Source organism: Leptonychotes weddellii, chromosome 9 (genome assembly GCF_054177405.1).
Source record: "Leptonychotes weddellii isolate Sample4059 chromosome 9, ASM5417740v2, whole genome shotgun sequence".
Classification (NCBI taxonomy): domain Eukaryota; kingdom Metazoa; phylum Chordata; class Mammalia; order Carnivora; family Phocidae; genus Leptonychotes; species Leptonychotes weddellii.
In genome coordinates this window covers 88457110-88474258 of record NC_138377.1, presented here as the reverse complement: position 1 = coordinate 88474258, position 17149 = coordinate 88457110, and the positions used below count along the sequence as shown (strand labels likewise).

At 43.3% G+C, this 17149-nt stretch overlaps 1 protein-coding gene across 7 annotated transcripts in view; it reads right to left on the bottom strand.

Annotated features, from left to right (window-relative positions):
* The window catches only part of FAM81A (family with sequence similarity 81 member A), a 132512-nt gene extending 118982 nt beyond the window's left edge, over window positions 1–13530 (bottom strand). For 5 of the 7 annotated variants that reach the window (XM_081831181.1, XM_081831178.1, XM_081831179.1 and 2 more), the window contains exon 1: window positions 12894–13528. The gene's annotated coding sequence lies outside the window, so the exon portion shown is untranslated. Of the gene's footprint in view, window positions 1–1285; window positions 1625–12893 lie in introns of those variants that run through there. The other 2 variants (XM_081831188.1, XM_081831182.1) reach the window with 2 other exon arrangements.
* Between the last annotated feature and the right edge of the window lie 3619 nt (window positions 13531–17149).

Below are 17149 nucleotides of genomic sequence, written 5' to 3'. Positions count from 1 at the left end.
CTGCTCCTTGGGAGCCTGCTTCTCCCTCTGCCTCTCTCTCTCTCTCTCTGTCCCTCATGAATAAGTAAATAAAATCTTTAAAAAAAAAAAAAGGAGTTAATGAAGAGTGAGTTTTGAGGCGGGGGGGGATGGGGGGTGCGGAGTTGGGGGGGGAACTTGGATACACTGGCTGGGGAGTTCATATGCATATGCAAGGGATCTTTGCTGCTGCAGGAAGAGTGGGAAGAGAAAGGGGATACAGGATGAGGGCCAAAGCATAGACTAGCTCTCCCCATGCCGCCATGTTCTGGCAAGGAACTTCAAGGTGTCTAAGAATTCTAAATTTCAAACTTGGAGTGACAGCATGAGGGACCAAGGGTCATGGCGCTTTGGGTTAACCCGTAGAAGGAATCGCGGGCATCCATTCTTCTTTCCCCAGAGCTGACTGTGTGAAGGCAGGCTTCAGGGGCCATGAGAAAGTACCTGACAATGAAGCTAAGGAGTAGCCACAGCAAGTGCCCACGGGGCTTCCTGCCTGATGAACTAAGAGATGAGCTGCACGCTTGGCCTTGGGCCACCAAACTCTCTGCTTTTAAATGTGTGCTTTGGTTGGTTTTCTTTTCTGTTTTTACTATAAAAGTAATTCATGCTCATTAAATCAAATTTGGGAAATACAGAAAAAGTTAAAGGAAAAGAGAAACCATCCATGGTCCTACCATCTGAATCCCATCCATGTAAACATTTGTTAAATTTTCTTCAAGGCTTTTTTTGTTCTCTGTATAAATGGGGTGTGTGTGTGTGTCTCTGTGTGTGTCTGTGTGTGTGTGAGAGAGAAAGAGAGAGAGAGATGGATTTTAACATAATTAGATTCACTTCCCTAAAGCTATGTTTTCAAGGCAACAGGATTATTGTGATTTTAAAGTACTAAAATGAGTCATTTTAGGATTATTGAGCAACTTCACGAGGTTTGGTCAAAACAAATTTGACTTTCCATTATCCTGTCATCAGGAATCACCTACTCTACTATTCAACCGCTTTTCTCATGGTCCATGTTCGGTGGAAAGGATAACCAGATACAAATGGAGAGATGAAATGATGAGAAATACAAGGGAGGCACACGCTTTTATGACTTCAACGTTTAAGGAAATTACTACACAATCTTGAGTCCCTTAGTCACAACAGACCTATTTCTGACTAAAGTTAAAGAGGTTAAAAATCAGGTTTAATTATCTGACTTTTCTGTTAAGTGCTGTCCTAGAAAGGATTAGGATTACAATTTTCATGGCGTAAGTAACTTCACACTTACCCGACGACTTTTCTCAAAGATGAGCAATGGAGGAGATCTGACACCCCTGAGGATGGGGTATCAACAGTATGTCAGCAGCATCGTAGATGGTATTTTACGTGGAGCAAAGACTGAAAAACCAGACTTACTTTGCGACAGCCGCAAAGAGACAAAAGCGCATCTCAGCGCATTGTTTTCTTCGTGACTTTGAGAAAGTGTCCTGGGGAGAAACGTTTCCAAATACTCAATGAGGTTTCATACCCCTGGGCTTTTGTGTATATAGATCCTAACACCTAGAAGATTCTATGCTAATTCTTCACCTTTCTAGATTGATCTCTGAGAACAGCCAGCTCATATGGTACCACTCCAAGAAGTCCTCCTTATGCTTTCAAAATCTTTGCTGACATGATCCCCTATGTGGCCTTTGTATTATTCTGCCCTAACAATGTATTCTGCTGGGTAACAATATCTGCAAATGTTTCTGAACAAAATGTTTACAATGGTTGAAAAATCAAGCATTCTAAACCAGTGTACAGTCTTGCTTCTACCCCTGCTCCCGTGTCTCATACTTACTGTGTTTTTGTGTCTTTTCTAAAGTTTCTTCATGCAAACATAAATACAAACCTATTATTTCCCCAACTCTATGTTCTTACACAAAAGGTACCTTGATATACATACTATTCTTGAAATACATTCTATTGTTTGATATACATACTATCCGGTATTTTGCTCTTTTCATTTTAACTTACTAATACATCTCAGAAATTTAGCTGAGATGTATTTCCATATCGGTTCAGAGAGAAATTCCTTATTCTGTTTTAAAAGTTCTTTAAAATTAAAAAAAAAAATCTAGTATATGTTGTCCTCTAATATATTTAGCCAGTTCCACTAATGATGGGCATTTGGGTTGTTTCCAATCTTCTGCTATGCCCATGATGCTTTGTAGGCATATGTTAATTTGCATTGTGTGTGTACATCTTTGGATAAATTCCCGAAAGCAGAATGGCTGGGTCAGAGACTGCACAATTCTGTAATGTTGCTAGATAGTGTCAAATTGCCATAGGGTTTCTACCTATTTATATTCCCATCTAAAATAGTCACAGCTTTACCAACAGAGAGGTAAGGAGGAAAAGTTTCAGAAGGAATGATTGGTATCACAAGCAACAGGACACCTGGCCAGGACAGGGTCCTGAGGTTCAGCCAGGCTCCCCCAGGGGTGCCTGGGGCCTCTGTTGGCTCCAACTGAACACATCTAACATGGAGCTCACTGAACCTGGAGCCTCCTCTTGGGTTCTCATTTTCTACTAATGGAATCACAATTTTCTCACATTTAAAATCTTGTAGGAGTGAGTGTGGGCAGGTAGACACTCACTTTTCATTTTATAAACTCTAAGTTCGTAGGCTTTATAACAAGAAGCATATATCTCTTTTGCAAGTTAAAGCCAGTGATAATGTACTACAAAAAAATTTGGAAGTCTAGTCATTTTTTGGTGGGTTTTTATTTATTCACTCAATCACTTTTTATTCTGTTACCTGTTATTCTTTTTCTTTTTTTTCTGCCAGGTGCCCAGGGAATGGTTTTAAATCACTTAACTTTGTAGGGAAATTTATCAAGAAAAAATATTAATTCTCGTACTTTACAAATTATTCCTAAGCATTGCCTCCTGCCACCACTCTCAAGTTTTGAGTTTTATTTTTATTTAAGTAATCTCTGTAACCAATGGTGAGGCTCGAACTCATGACCCCAAGACCAAGAGTTGCACGCTCTTCTAACCGAGCCAGCTAGGTGCCCCCCTACTCCTAGTTTTTAAAGTGAAAAGAAATTAAGAAAAAATTCTTTTTTTATTTATTTTTTATTTTTTTAATTTTTTAAATTTTTTTTTAAGATTTTATTTACTTATTCATGAGAGAGAGAGAGAGAGAGGCAGAGGGAGAAGCAGACTTCCCGCAGAGCGGGGAGCCCGATGCGGGACTCGATCCCAGGACTCCGGGATCATGACCTGAGCCGAAGGCAGACGCTTAACCATCTGAGCCACCCAGGCGCCCAAGAAAAAATTCTTTTTTTAAACAATTTTTTTTTTTTAAAGATTTTATTTATTTGACAGAGAGAGACACAGCGAGAGAGGAAACACAAGCAGGGGGAGTGGGAGAGGGAGAAGCAGGCTTCCCGCTGAGCAGGGAGCCTGATGCAGGGCTTGATCCCAGGACTCTGGGACCATGACCTGAGCCGAAGGCAGTCGCTTCGCAGTCGCTTAATGACTGAGCCACCCAGGCACCCCAAGAAAAAATTCTTAATGAAATGTTTAATTAATAGTTATAGGAGTTGGGATACTATTTTAGGGAAAATTTACATGGTAAAGGGGCATCTGGAGGGTTCAGTCGGTTGAGTGTGTGACTCTTGCTTTCAGCTCAGGTCCTAATCTCAGGGTCATGAGATCGAGCTCTGTGTCTCTCCCTCTCCCTCTGCCCTTCCCCCGCCTCTAAAAAAATAAATAAAATAAAAATTTACATCGTAAGGATTTATGATAGCTGTGTGGTATTTTTAGGTGCTTTAATATACTTTTCAATCCAGAGATCCCTTATAAAAGTGCACATTTATAACCATTTTATACCATTTGGAAAAAATTGTAGTAGAACTGTACTACCTTAAATCATAGAAGCTTGTAACTGTCATAGCTGCTTTTAGAATCACATTCTTGGTCAAATATAGAATCCCATTTCCTACAATGTCTTATCAAAGGCATGCATGCTTGGCTTTGAGATTTCCAGGAATCTAATTATAATAAAGAGAGAAGCCATCTCCTGGTGCCCTTGGTCTTTGTACATTCACTTTCGTACAGATGAGGACATTATACATGAATGCACCTGAGCCATCTTTCCATACGGCACCCGGCAATCACCCAGGTGACAAGAGAACATTTTGATTGATCTCATGAGGGTGCTGTCTGCCAACTCAGCTCACAGTTCAATTCCATCTACGTCACCATCTCTGTCAACCTAGCAGCATTCATTTAATTATGTTTCTACTAGGTTGCGTTTAGCCTTGTTGCTTTATCAAAATTAGTGAAATACGGGAAAATATAAATGCAAACACCAGTAAACAGTAGTGTAGTTCTCATAAACTTAGAACAATTGAGAGAGGAAATCATAAGGTATGCAGAAGGTAGTGAATCTTGAGGCTCAATAATGCAACTCATACTGAGAATTCTCTATGCATTAGTCACTATTCTAATCACTTTATATGACTTATTTTATTGAATTCTCACAGTACTATATAAGAAATAAATGATGGAGGTATTATCTTTATCTGTTTTTATAGATAAGGAAAACGATTCATGATTTGTAGAGATGTAAATAGGCTGACCCAAATTGGAAAGCTGCCTTCCTTTTAGACTTTATATGGTCAATTCTGCTCAGCTGGGATGGAGAAGTCCAAATTTAAAGAACATTTACTGGGACATCTGGCTGGCTCAGTTGGTAGAGCATGTGACTCTTGATCTCAGGGTCACGAGTTCAAGTCCCACGTTGGACAGTAGAGCTTGCTTTAAAAAAAAAAAACAAAACATTTACTAAATTCTGGACTAGAGCCTAAGACTATATCTAAGAGACAAGGCATAATTAGGTATTTTACACTAAATTTTAGCCCTCTGAAAATAGAGCCCTCTCCTTAAAACACACAAATCTGCTTTTGAATTTCATTTATCTGGCATCGGTGTGTATTTTCAGGAACATGTTGCATATGAAAGTAGGAAGCCCTTGTGTTGTTGTATTTTTTTTTTAAGATCTTATTTAGTTAGTTGGTTATTTGTTAGGGAGCACGCACACGTGCACAGGGATGGTGGTGGGGAGGGGCAAAGCAGGAGGGAAAGGGACAAGCAGACTCCATGCTGAGCGCAGAGCCTGATGTGGGACTCGATCTCACGACCCTGAGATCACGACCAGAGCCAAATCAAGAGCCAGATGCTCAACCGACTGAGCCACCCAGGCGCCTCTGTTGTATATGTTTTTGATGTACATGGAAAGATGTGAATCCTTTGGGGACAGGGCATTTGTCTTCTACTTCTCCAGTGCCTACAATAGTGCTCAGCAAATGTTTCTTGTGGTGAGTGAACACAGTAGTGGTTTGGAAACCGTGCTGCCAACCTGCGAAGCACCAACACTAAGAAACACTCTATTTAAAGCAAATCCCCCTATAGATAATGGGAGAGGCTATGCATGTGTGGGAGTGGGAGGCATATAGAAAATCTCTGTATTTTCCCCTCAATTTGCCTGTGACCCTAAAACTGCTCTAAAAAATAGTCTATTAAGAAAAAAAGCAAATTCCCCCAAATGTTTCCAACAATACCTTGAAAAAGGTGTTATCTTAGATACACATTCACATACACATCTCTGTAAATGCACAAATATTTATAACCATATCTCTAAACACATTTATAGGTGCATGATAATAAAGGCAAAACAGATGTCACGTCTTAAATATATAAAAACATTTATAGGTGCATGATGATGAGTTGAAATGATGCTGACTGTTGCAAAGCCATGCTCTTTGGGGGTGTTGAAGAGGTGAATGGAACTGCCCCCATGGCCTCCCCAAGATACTGTGTATAGGTTAAGGCAGCAGACAGATGCAGGAGGCAGACTGCTGCATGCCCCCAGTTTGGAGTGCCTGTTATGTCCCTTCCTCAGAGACTCTGTCCCCATTCACCATCTTTAGGGACACCACCCCTGTGACCACATCTGCTTGGAATGCCACTGTACAGACACCTCATCCACGCAGCGCCTTGCATAAGCTTGCCAAGGCCCTATGACCTGGGTGGTGTGGTTTGACTGTGTGAGTCAGATTCTCTTTCTCTCTCTCTGCTCCCCGCCCCCACTTCTCTCTCTGGAACTCGAATCAAGAGGGACCTGACTCAGGACTATGACAAACTAAGGACAACTTGCAAGCTGAAATTATGGGAAGAGGAGCAATGAGGGGGTTGCTTAAAGGGGGAGAAGCTGAAAGAAACAGAGAAGAACAGCCATCCATGCAGAGAAGCCAGGAAGCCAGAGGACAGACTGCTACACAGGCCCACCTTCCTCTGTGTTCTGCTTCCCCTGGGCTCCTGGACATATATACCGTTAAAATCTTTTTCTCATGAAGCCACTCGTGTGCTTTTTCCATCTCCTCGTTACTAAAGAGACTAAACTAGAACAGCAGATAGCAGGAGAAAAAAAGTCTCTGACGTTGGAGGACATAAACTTAAAAACGAAATCAAGAAACACAAAACAGGGGCACCTGGGTGGCTCGGTCAGTTAAGCACCTGCCTTGGGCTCAGGTCATGATCCCACGGTTGGGCTTCCTGCTCAGCGGGGAGCCTGCTTCTCCCTCTGCCCCTCCCCCCTGCTCTCTCCCTCTCTCAAATAAATAAATAAAATAAATAAAATCTTAAAAGGAGGGCGCCTGGGTGGCTCAGTTGGTTAAGCGACTGCCTTCGGCTCAGGTCATGATCCTGGAGTCCCTGGATCGAGTCCCACATCGGGCTCCCTGCTCGGCAAGGAGCCTGCTTCTCCCTCTGACCCTCTCCCCTCTCATGTGCTCTCTCTCTCTCATTCTCTCTCTCTCAAATAAATAAATAAAATCTTTAAAAAAAAATAAAATAAAATCTTAAAAGGAAGGAAGGGAGAAAGGAAGGGAGGGAGGAAGGGAGGGGGAAAGAAAGACAAAACAAACAAGAAAGAACTGCACAGGTACAGTGATACTGGGCCATGATACCTAGTGGCAAAAAGTCATTCCATTCATCATCCCCAAGGAGCTCCGCTCAGTACAACGCTGCGTGATAATCGGTATTTATAGTGACGACCTTGAGTCTGCAGGCACAAGCTGCTTGCCATGCAGAAGGCAGTGAAGCATGCAGTTTACTACAGAAAAAATTACCTTCAAGTTAAAAAAACGTTTTGGTTCCTTAAAAAGGCAAGGTTCATGCACTTGTTATTTTTTTAGTTTTTAAAATACATATATTTATTTATACATGCCTTGTTTGAGCAAAGACTAAAGATGACTTACAAGAATACACAAAATCCAGTAAGATAGCATAATTGACAGGAAAGAGGAAGAAGAAAGAAAACCAGGGTGTGGACACGAAGTGGATCCAAGGAGATTCAGTTATCTGCAAAGCTCACTTCTGTGAAATACCTCACTCCTTGATAGATCATGGAACATCATAACTAGTATTACTCATTACTGAATCATTTTTAAATCTGGAGGAAGGCCAGAGTTTATATTCTGAATCTAACAGTCAAATTGAAACTAGAAAAGAAAAAGAAAATATTGGCTTAAATCAGAGAAAACATAATAACAAAATGCATTTAATGAGCTGTTAATTTTTTTTTCCCCCTGCGGGGCTTGAACTCAGAACCCTGAGCTCAAGACCCTGAGATCAAGACCTGAGCCAAAATCAAGAATCGGACACTTAACCAACTGAGCCACTCAGGTGCCCCATAAAACTTTTTTAAGTTTTATTAATTTAAGTAATCTCTACACTCAACATGGAGCTCTAACTCATGACTGTGAGATCAAGAGTAGAAAGCTCTTCCAACTGAGGCAGCCAGGCATCCCACAAAACTTTTTTAATATTAATCAGAAGTAGCATCACATTATGTTACCCAACTGTTGAAATTCTCTTCACTATCCTTTGTACAATCAATATTAACATATTAGGAAAAGAACAAAGATGTTTAAAGTTGAGTTAAACTCTCTATACAAATGTAATTTTTTAATATAAATGTGATTTTTAGTTCCCATAAAGCAAGAATTTTTCCAGGAGCCCTGGCTTGGAGAGGCTCCCAGGGTTTTAATAAATGGGTTCGTATTCATATTGGGCCTGCATCAGGGAAAATTCCTTCTGAAATTTGTAGTAGGACATTCCTACTATGGAGTTACTGCTTATAGGGTAAGAGTTGGGGGCTTCAGAGTCAAGCAAATATATAGATTCTATGCAGAAAAACTGAGTGATAGCTTGGGCAAGTTACTTCAAACTCGGTTAGTTTCTTTGTTTCTTCTCTTTTTTTGCAGTTTTATAACTTTATTTGGAATCAGCAGTTCGTTCTCATCCACATTAACTGTCTGTAGATTTTTTTTTTTTTTTTTGTAGATTTTTGAAAGTGGTGACAGGTACACAGGTAACCTGAGTTTGTCTGGTGAATCTTCACTGTCATTGCATTTTCTGGACAACCGCATACCAATATGGGATGAGACATTCCTTATTCTTTTGGCCCTGAGAGCTTTGTTGCATCTGGTATCAATGCACACATCAGAAGTTCCCATTTCCCTCATGGCAAATTTCTGGGTCTCTTTGAATACTCAAGGGGCACACCTCTTGACACTCACTGCATGGATGCACTTGTGAACAGTGATGGTGTATTCTCCGGTCACCTTGTTGGTGGCAGAACGGCCCTTCGTCTTGCCACTCTTCTTTATGGGAGTTGCAAAGCTCAGCTTAGTTTCTTAATTGCAAATGAAGTTAATACGGTTGTGTGGAAGATTAGATAAGATATTATATGGTAAGCACTTAGCTCAGAGCTGATACCTACTGAACCTAATAAATACCTGTTATGGTAGAAATAGTGATTGCCCAGGACATCCCACATCGATGTGATATAAGCATCTTTTTCACTAGTGCTTTGGTAAAGATTTCTGGCCTAATTTTCCCATTAACAAATTTTTCTTTAATTATATTGTTGTGAATGCATTCTGATGTTCTCTTACGGTACTGACATGGAAACTAGTTTCATTGACTTATTTTATCTTCTTACTGATTGTTTTCCAAAATGTATAAGCAGTGGCTGTTTTCACTGCTAGATTCATACAGAATTGTGCTTTGTCTCCATTTGGATTTTTTTCTTTGTTCCTTTTCATTCAAGCCCAGATAAAACTGCATTTTTAATCATGCCCACATATGTGTAGAGTCTCATCTGACTAGCTCCATCATGTGTCTATAATGAGTTTTACAATTTTAAAAGTTGTTTTCATTTCATTGCTACTATGAGCTCAAATAACGAAGAATATAGGGTAATATATCGATATTGATGAGTCCTCTCAAAAATAGGTATAAATAAAAAAATCGGGAAAGCTTTATAAAGCGAGAATTTTGGCGGGGGGGGCCTGCAATTTGGCCAAAAGTCTAAGGTGACCATAATCGATCATGCAAATTATCAGGCTGTTTTGGGAATGCAAGAGGGGTTCTATTAATAATTTCACTGAGATAAAGGCATAAACCAGGACTCTCCCACGTAAACCACAGCATAAAACTGACAATTTATCTTCCTAAGATGGGGAAGGAGCAGGGCAGGGCTTGAAGGGATTTTTTGTGAAATGATAGGCTCTATCACACGCTTATACTCTATATTCTATGTCCAAAGTGTGAATTATGGGTTCTGCTTTGAGAATCCAAGCTCTGCCCTTACAGTATCAGACTCAGTTCTAATCCCTATACCCCAAGAAAAACACAAAGACAAAGATCCAGGAAGGTATAACTAACGTAATGAAGAGCTGTGGGTCTTAATAATGTTTTGGCAATTAACGGCATCTCTGAGAATTTGATAAAAGCTATTAACTCTCCCTGTAGGAAAGGGCACACACAGAAGCCCCCACGACTTGGCATATAATTCAGACGGCCTCAATCTGTCTGATCCTCCCCAGGGACCTAGGTCTGAATCCCTGACCTAGAACATATGGCAGGTGGCAGGAGAAAGGAACCACTATTTGTTGGCCATCTTTACAGATATTTCATTTCATACGCACATCAATGTATTTTACAGATAAAGGAACTGAAGCACAGAAAAATTACAAACTCACAGCTAGTTAAGTGAAAAAGCCAGACTTCAAATTCACCTTTATGTGCCACTAAATCTTATAATCTAAGTACTGCTTAGACACGCAATTTTTTTTTTTTAAGTTGGTTCCACGCCCAGCATGGAGCCCAACGCAGGGCTTGAACTCATGACCCTGAGATCAAGACCCGAGCTGAGATCAAGACTCGGATGGTTAACTGACTATGTTACCCAGGCACTCCACCATACAAATTAATATATATATATATATTTATATTTCAATCTGGAAAAGAATCATATTACAAAATCACGAAAAATGAACACAAGCATAGATCTTCATCAGAGTTCCACCTATTGGAATTACCTCTTAAAACTAGAAAGAGATTATTAGGGCAGTTAGGGATGCCTGGGTGGCTCAGTCGGTTAAGCATTGGACTCTTGATCTCAGGTCAGGTGTTGATCTCAGGGTTGTGAGTTCAAGCTCTGTGTTGGGCTCCAAGCTGGGTGTGGAGCCTACTTAAAAAAAAAAAAAAAAGCATTTAAAAAAACCCCTCAAATGTTAATAAAAACAACATTTAGTGTCAAGATAGTTTTAGATCAATCCAAGATTGATAAATTGTTGTTGGATTATTGAAAGATTTTTCAGTGTCTCATTGTATCCCTGGTTTACCAGGGAAAACCACCAAATCTTTGCCTGTCTCCCTCTAAGCCCATGTCAATCCAACTACTAATCAGGGTTGACTGTGGATGGGATGGTGGCTTAGGTAACATGTCATTTCCAACATAAGCAGTGCTTCTTATATAACTGGTAAACTCCAATATTCCTTTTGGTAACCTCTGTTCATTAGTTCCTAAGATACCTGATCATATTTGGGCATGCCCCTGAAACGTGGAATCAGTTTCCCTGGGAATTTGGTGGGTCCTGTCTGTTTGTACCTCCCCAGTGCCTAGTACAGAGTGAGTGCTCGGCAGATGTCTCCTGTTTCCTGTCCAGTTCATGCTACAGATTGCTGCCAGATGAATTCTCTAACCTAAACTGTAGCTCCCAGTACAGCAGTTCCTTGCACAAAACCCCTGTCACTTCTCATTATATTTGTACCTTTCCTATAGTTATTTATTGTTTTTTAAAATTATCTTCTGGGGCGCCTGGGCAGCTCAATCGGTTAAGCATCTGCCTTCAGGTCGGGTCATGGTCTCAGGGTCCTGGGATCGAGTCCCGTGTCGGGCTCTCTGCTCAGTGGCGAGTCTGCTTCCCCATCTCTCTCGCTTTCGTGCTCTCTCAAATAAATAAATAAAATCTTAAAAAAAAAATTATCTTCTGTCTTGCTCCTTCTAAAATTGTAAGCTTGGTGAGGCAAGAAACCATTGTACTCACAGCTGCTGTGCTGACCTATAGTAGGCGTTCAATTATATCTATTGCCTGACTGTGTGGATGATTACGAGAAGAATTTAGTCAACGTGATTGTGTCTTTCAATTTTTAAAATGGAGGTACAATTTACATACCCTTCTAAAATGTATAAGTCAGTGGCTTTCAGTATATTCACAAAGTTGTACAGCCATCAACACTATCTAATTCCAGAATATTTTCATCACCCCAATAAGAAAACGCATACTCATTAGTAATTACTCCCATCCTCCTCTCCTCCCAGGCCCCGGCAATCACTAATTTACTTTCCCCTATAGATTTCCCTATTCTTTACTCTTATGTAAATGGAATCATATAATATATGTGGTCTTTGTGCCTGGCTTCTTTCATTTAACATAATGTGTCCAAGGTCTGTCCATGTTGTGGTCCACGTGAGCACTTCTTTCCTTTTTAAAGGCTGAATAGTATTCCATTTTGTTTACCCATTCCAAGCAAGATGATTTTTAACATGCATACCAACTCTAGGAGCCTACATCAAGTGAAAGTCTACCACCAAAGTTCATAAAGTAAATCACAATAAATCATTATGCTTCATACTTTCTCTAGGCCAGAAGTTTTCAACTCTTACCTACCATAGATCCTGGGAGGACGGTCCTGTTGTAACCCACCAAGGTTACCTTCTGAACTCTTTTTTTTTTTTTTAAAGTTTTTATTTATTTATTTGACAGAGAGAGACACAGTGAGAGAGGGAACACAAGCAGGGGGAGTAGAAGAGGGAGAAGCAGGTTTCCTGCAGAGCAGGGAGCCCGATGCGGGGCTCGATCCCAGGACCCCGGGATCATGACCCGAGCCGAAGGCAGACGCTCAACGACTGAGCCACCCAGGCGCCCCAACCTTCTGAACTCTTAAAACAATAAAACCAGACTCTCTACCTTATTTCAGGATTCTTCCCCCACCTCCAATCTCCTCACTGCCCACCCGATGTCTGAAAACTCCACATTCTGGAATAACTCACCTTTGCAGTTACGGTTGTACTGCTAATTATTCGAAACAGATAGGGTTGACTAAGGTTGGATGGTGCTTCTCCGCCCCGCCCCCCCCTTATCTTTCCTCTGTCCCTCTGCTCACTGCACTGCAACTTCTCCACCATTCAAAAGTCCAAAAGAGAGACAGAGGGGAAAAAAAAAAAAAAAGCCTTCCTTTGTTTTCTAAGGAAGTTCAGGTAAAAGGAGGGGTAGGGGAAATGATATTTTTGACTTTTCTCACAATCCAGACGTTGGAAAGAAAAAGGATTTCCTTTGGGCGGCTGCCACGACTCTGATCTTTTATGCTGATAAAATATTTCCTTCTTAAAAAAAAAAGTTATGGGAAAACCAAACCACTTCAGCTTGGAAGCCACACCTACTGTAATTTTCGCGTTAAAAAAAAAAAGAGAGAGAGAGAGAGAGGCTTACCTCTCTTTCACGGAGGGTTTTGCTCCTAACTGTTGAGGTCTTGCACCCGGGAGCGAGCCGGGTCAGCAGCGCTCTTTGGAAGCTAGCGTGGAGGACTACAGGATCCAGAGGTCTTTGGAAACTCCAGCAGCCCCAAGCTTGTTGGCTACCACGGTTTCCCTGAGGAGTGACGCTGTGAAAACAAACCCTGATTGGTCAGGCCTGAGCTGAATTCTCCATTTATGGACAGATTGCCCAGCCCGAGCCGAGGCTCTGCCGGAGGAGTACAGAGTAAGTGGCCGAAGAAAGGAGCGAGCTTGGGCAGCTAGGCAGACGCGCCGAGAGCATCGGACTCACCTAGGCGGGCGGCGAGCGCCTGGTCCGAGGGGACCCCTGCCTTCGGCAGCATGTGCCCCGCCTGCTAAGTCGCCTCCTTCTCGCCCTCACCTAGTGTCGCCGATCCCGCCTGGATGGAGTCCCTCCAGGGTTCCCATTGGCTCCTGTGAGTGCTTGGGTGTCGAGAGCCTGTTTTTGGCGAAGGGGACCAACTTTTGAAGTTCGCCCAGGAGCCTGCGTTCCAGCCCCAGCTCCCCGGCAGCCGGACCCGGCAGAGGCGCGACCGCGGCGCGAGTCACCATGGTGAGTTGGCCGCGCGGCGTCCCGGGACGCCTGAGCCTGGGATGGGGCAGGAAGCGCCGGCGCGGGGCACCCACCTTGGGCGCGCAGCCGAGGCCAGGGGTGGAGAAGGTGGACGCGGGAGTCGGCACGTCGCGAGCTCTGATTGCCCGCCGCTTTCCGTAAACCCTGGCTGGGGGAGAGGGAGTGAGGGGCCAAGGAAAACTTTCTTTCAAGTCGCTCTGGGCGCCGCGAAACTTTTTGTGGCCGGGTTGCTATGGCTGCCAGCTGTCGGAAGCCAGCGTGTGGGCAGCTCTGCGCTCGGGGGCGCGGCCCTCGGAGGGGACCCCTCTCTTCCTGCCGGGACGGTGGGGCAGCGCCGGTGCCCCTGCGGTCCGGCCCGCCGCGGCGGAGATCGCGGCTCCGCGGCGCAGCAGCCGGCTCGCCGCGCCCCCTCCCCTGCGCGCCCCGCGCTTCCTTCCCCGCGGGCGGGCACGGGCGCCGGCTGCCTGCCCGCCTCCCCGCCCCCCTGCGCCGCCCGCAGCTGTCCCGCCTGGCAGCCGCACGCGGGCGGGGGCGGAGCGGGCCGCACAAAGGCCGGCGGGGGCGCCAGGTAGGGCGAGCACCTGGCGCTGGGCGGGCGGCTGAGAGCGAAAGTGGCCGGGCGCCGCCGGCAGCCTCGCCGGCCGGGACTTCGCTGGGCGCGGGCCCGTTGAGTCTTTGCGCCGGAGAGGCCGAGTAAACACCCCCACCCCTCGCCCCCCACCGCTTCCCCGAGGGCGAGGTGACTGGCGCTTTTCGGGTGTACAGCGAACGGGTCGCACGGGAGGAAGTCGAGTGTTTTGTTCTTTTTCCTTGGGCTCTTTGGGAATATATGGAAGTGGCTGACTTTTTCTCTGACTCGGTTCTGACTTTTCCTCTACCCGCCCCCCATTAACCTGAACCGCATCCCCCGGGTCTTGGTGTGGTGTGCGTTTCTTCCCGAAGCACAAAAGCAAGGACTCGATTTTGAAGAGATTGATAGTCCATCCGAGAAAGAAAGAAAAAAAAAGTTCTACTACAAGGCTTCATATTTTCCACACTTGCTTCTTTTCAAAGAACCCTGCTTGGGTGGATGACCTGATCCTCTTCTGGTTTGTTTTGTTCCGTTTTAATGACCGTGAATGTGGAGTTAAGTCAAAACGATAACTAGTACAGCACCAATTTAAAAATCTATCCCGCATGACCAGCCTGAGAAATGTAGCAAAGGCCCATCCGAACGTACGTACAAAACTCGAAAGCAGCTCTAGACCCAATGCTGTGTTTATTCAAAAGAATGCTTAAAAACAAAAGGGTCTTTAAAAGGGCATCTTTGACAGAAGCTTTTGCTTTTTACATAGTCCAAAATTGTGTCACCTCTGCGCCTCCCTAAGAGGACATTTTATCTGTAAATAAATTTCCTCTTTAAGTTTCAGGTTATAAGAAGTCAGTCTAACCTACGTTATTTTTGCAACCCCTGTAAGAGAACCATTTACTTACACTGAGTGTGTGGTTGGGTGGAGGAGCTACCTAATTGGGCCACTACCTAATTGGCCACTTGAATTTGAGCAATGTGATAGTCCTAGTACTTTGGAATTGCTATAATTATTTTCCGTGGTTCAATATTTCTAAAAAAAAAAAATCAATGTGTTTATGTCAAGAGCTTAAAGAAACTTAACTGAATTCAAATACTCAAGTGCTACCTTGAGAAAATTAACTTTCCCTTAGTTAATTCGTTTTTCTTGCTGGAGGCACTACCAAGTAGCTACGATGCCTTTTCTGGAGACCTCGGAATCTCCACACTCAGTTCTGCCGCATTGCTTTTGAAGAAGATGGTTGATCAAATGGGTGCAGAGGATGCATGTCCTAAGGAAGAGGTTTCCAGAGCTGTGTAGTGTGTCTATGGGAGGACAGGGTGTGACCTACCTGTTGATGGGTTTCCTGCCAGCAGCAAAGGTGGCCCCAATGTGGGCATCCAGGAGAGACTCTCAGGGCATCAGAAAAAAGTTGAAACACCTGCTGTCCTGAAATCGGAGATGTGCCATCGCTCAATCGACTAGGTGTAGAGTAACCTGCAAAAATGAAATGAATCATTTCTTCACTGGCTTGAGAAATTGTTCATTAGCTCTGTGAGGTCTGAGAACAGAGCATCACCCGTCTTAAATAGTCAGAAACCTCAGTTATAATGTTACTGTTTTTATAAGACGCTTTCAAGCCAGATGAGACTTGATTTTGTGTTTCACATCTGTCTGGGTCTGCCCAGCTGCATCCTTCAGCTGCTTAGAACAGGAAGAGAAGGGGCATTGCCTTCAGTGGGTGTGCCTGAGGGTTAGCGTGGAGAATATAATTCCTCGGGCCCTTGACTGGGCTGTAGGGAGAGCACCTGTTTTGTTGTTTGCGTGCTTATGTGTGTGATCTTTTAGGAAGTCTGGTAGCACATGAGGAAGCCTCTCCAGCCATCCCCACGGCCGCCAAGACTCATTCATTTGTGACTCATAAGGAATATTGTCATTTTCTGATTCATGAGCACAGTATCCAGTTTACAGTTCACCTTCTAGCTTTTTCCTGAAAGTTCACTCTGGAACACTTTTCTCCATCTTTGGGGAAGTAACACCACCACCAGGCGATATTTAATTTGTACCTTTTTCCGTAGGAGACTTGAAGAACTGAAAAAGAAAAAATCTCTGCATGTCTTTTTAATTTAGTGTACCTTGGTTAGGAGGGTACAACAGTCTCCTTTGTCTTTAATTAAGGATCATACCCTACTAAGATTTCCTTTGTCACATCTGGCCTTATCATTTACAAAGGACGTTCTGCTTTGTGGCTGTGACAGTTTGGGCGGTCTAATGGGCTGGAGCCCATGTCTGTGGCTCTGCTATCTACTTTGAATACAGAAATTATTATTCATAGGGCTCCTCTGAACTTAAATATACTAAAATATTTAAGTAAATCTGAATTGGCCATCCCCTCAGACTGTGGTCAGGATACCTCCCTTTTTCCTCACTTACACATATTACTTAGGAGTAAATTGCAGATGTTATTCATAAAAAATACACAGGAATAGATTTAGGAACTTAGGCATCAGTCAGATAGCTGACTACAAGGTAGGTAGGTTCCTTTGGGTGAAGGCAGGGCATGTATTTAGAAAGCCTGGAATCCATTTCAAATATGTTTTCTGGAACGGTAACCTAGTCCATTCCCCCTGATCAGTTTATCAGATTTGCTAATAGTTTCCTGGCCAAAACGACATAATACAAAACCCAAACAAAACAAAAAATTGGGGGCGCCTGGGTGGCTCAGTTGGTTAAGCGACTGCCTTCGGCTCAGGTCATGATCCTGGAGTCCCTGGATCGAGTCCTGCATCAGGCTCCCTGCTCAGCAGGGAGTCTGCTTCTCCCTCTGACCCTCCCGACCCTCCCCCCTCTCATGCTCTCTCTCTGTCTCTCACTCTCAAATAAATAAATAAAATCTTTAAAAAAAAAAAAAATTGGGTTGAAGTACAGAAAAGTTTTTTTTTTTTAAGATTTTATTTTATTTATTTTATTTTATTATTTTTTAAAGATTTTATGTATTTATTTGACAGAGAGAGACACAGCGTGAGAAGGAACACAAGCAGGGGGAGTGGGAGAGGGAGAAGCAGGCTT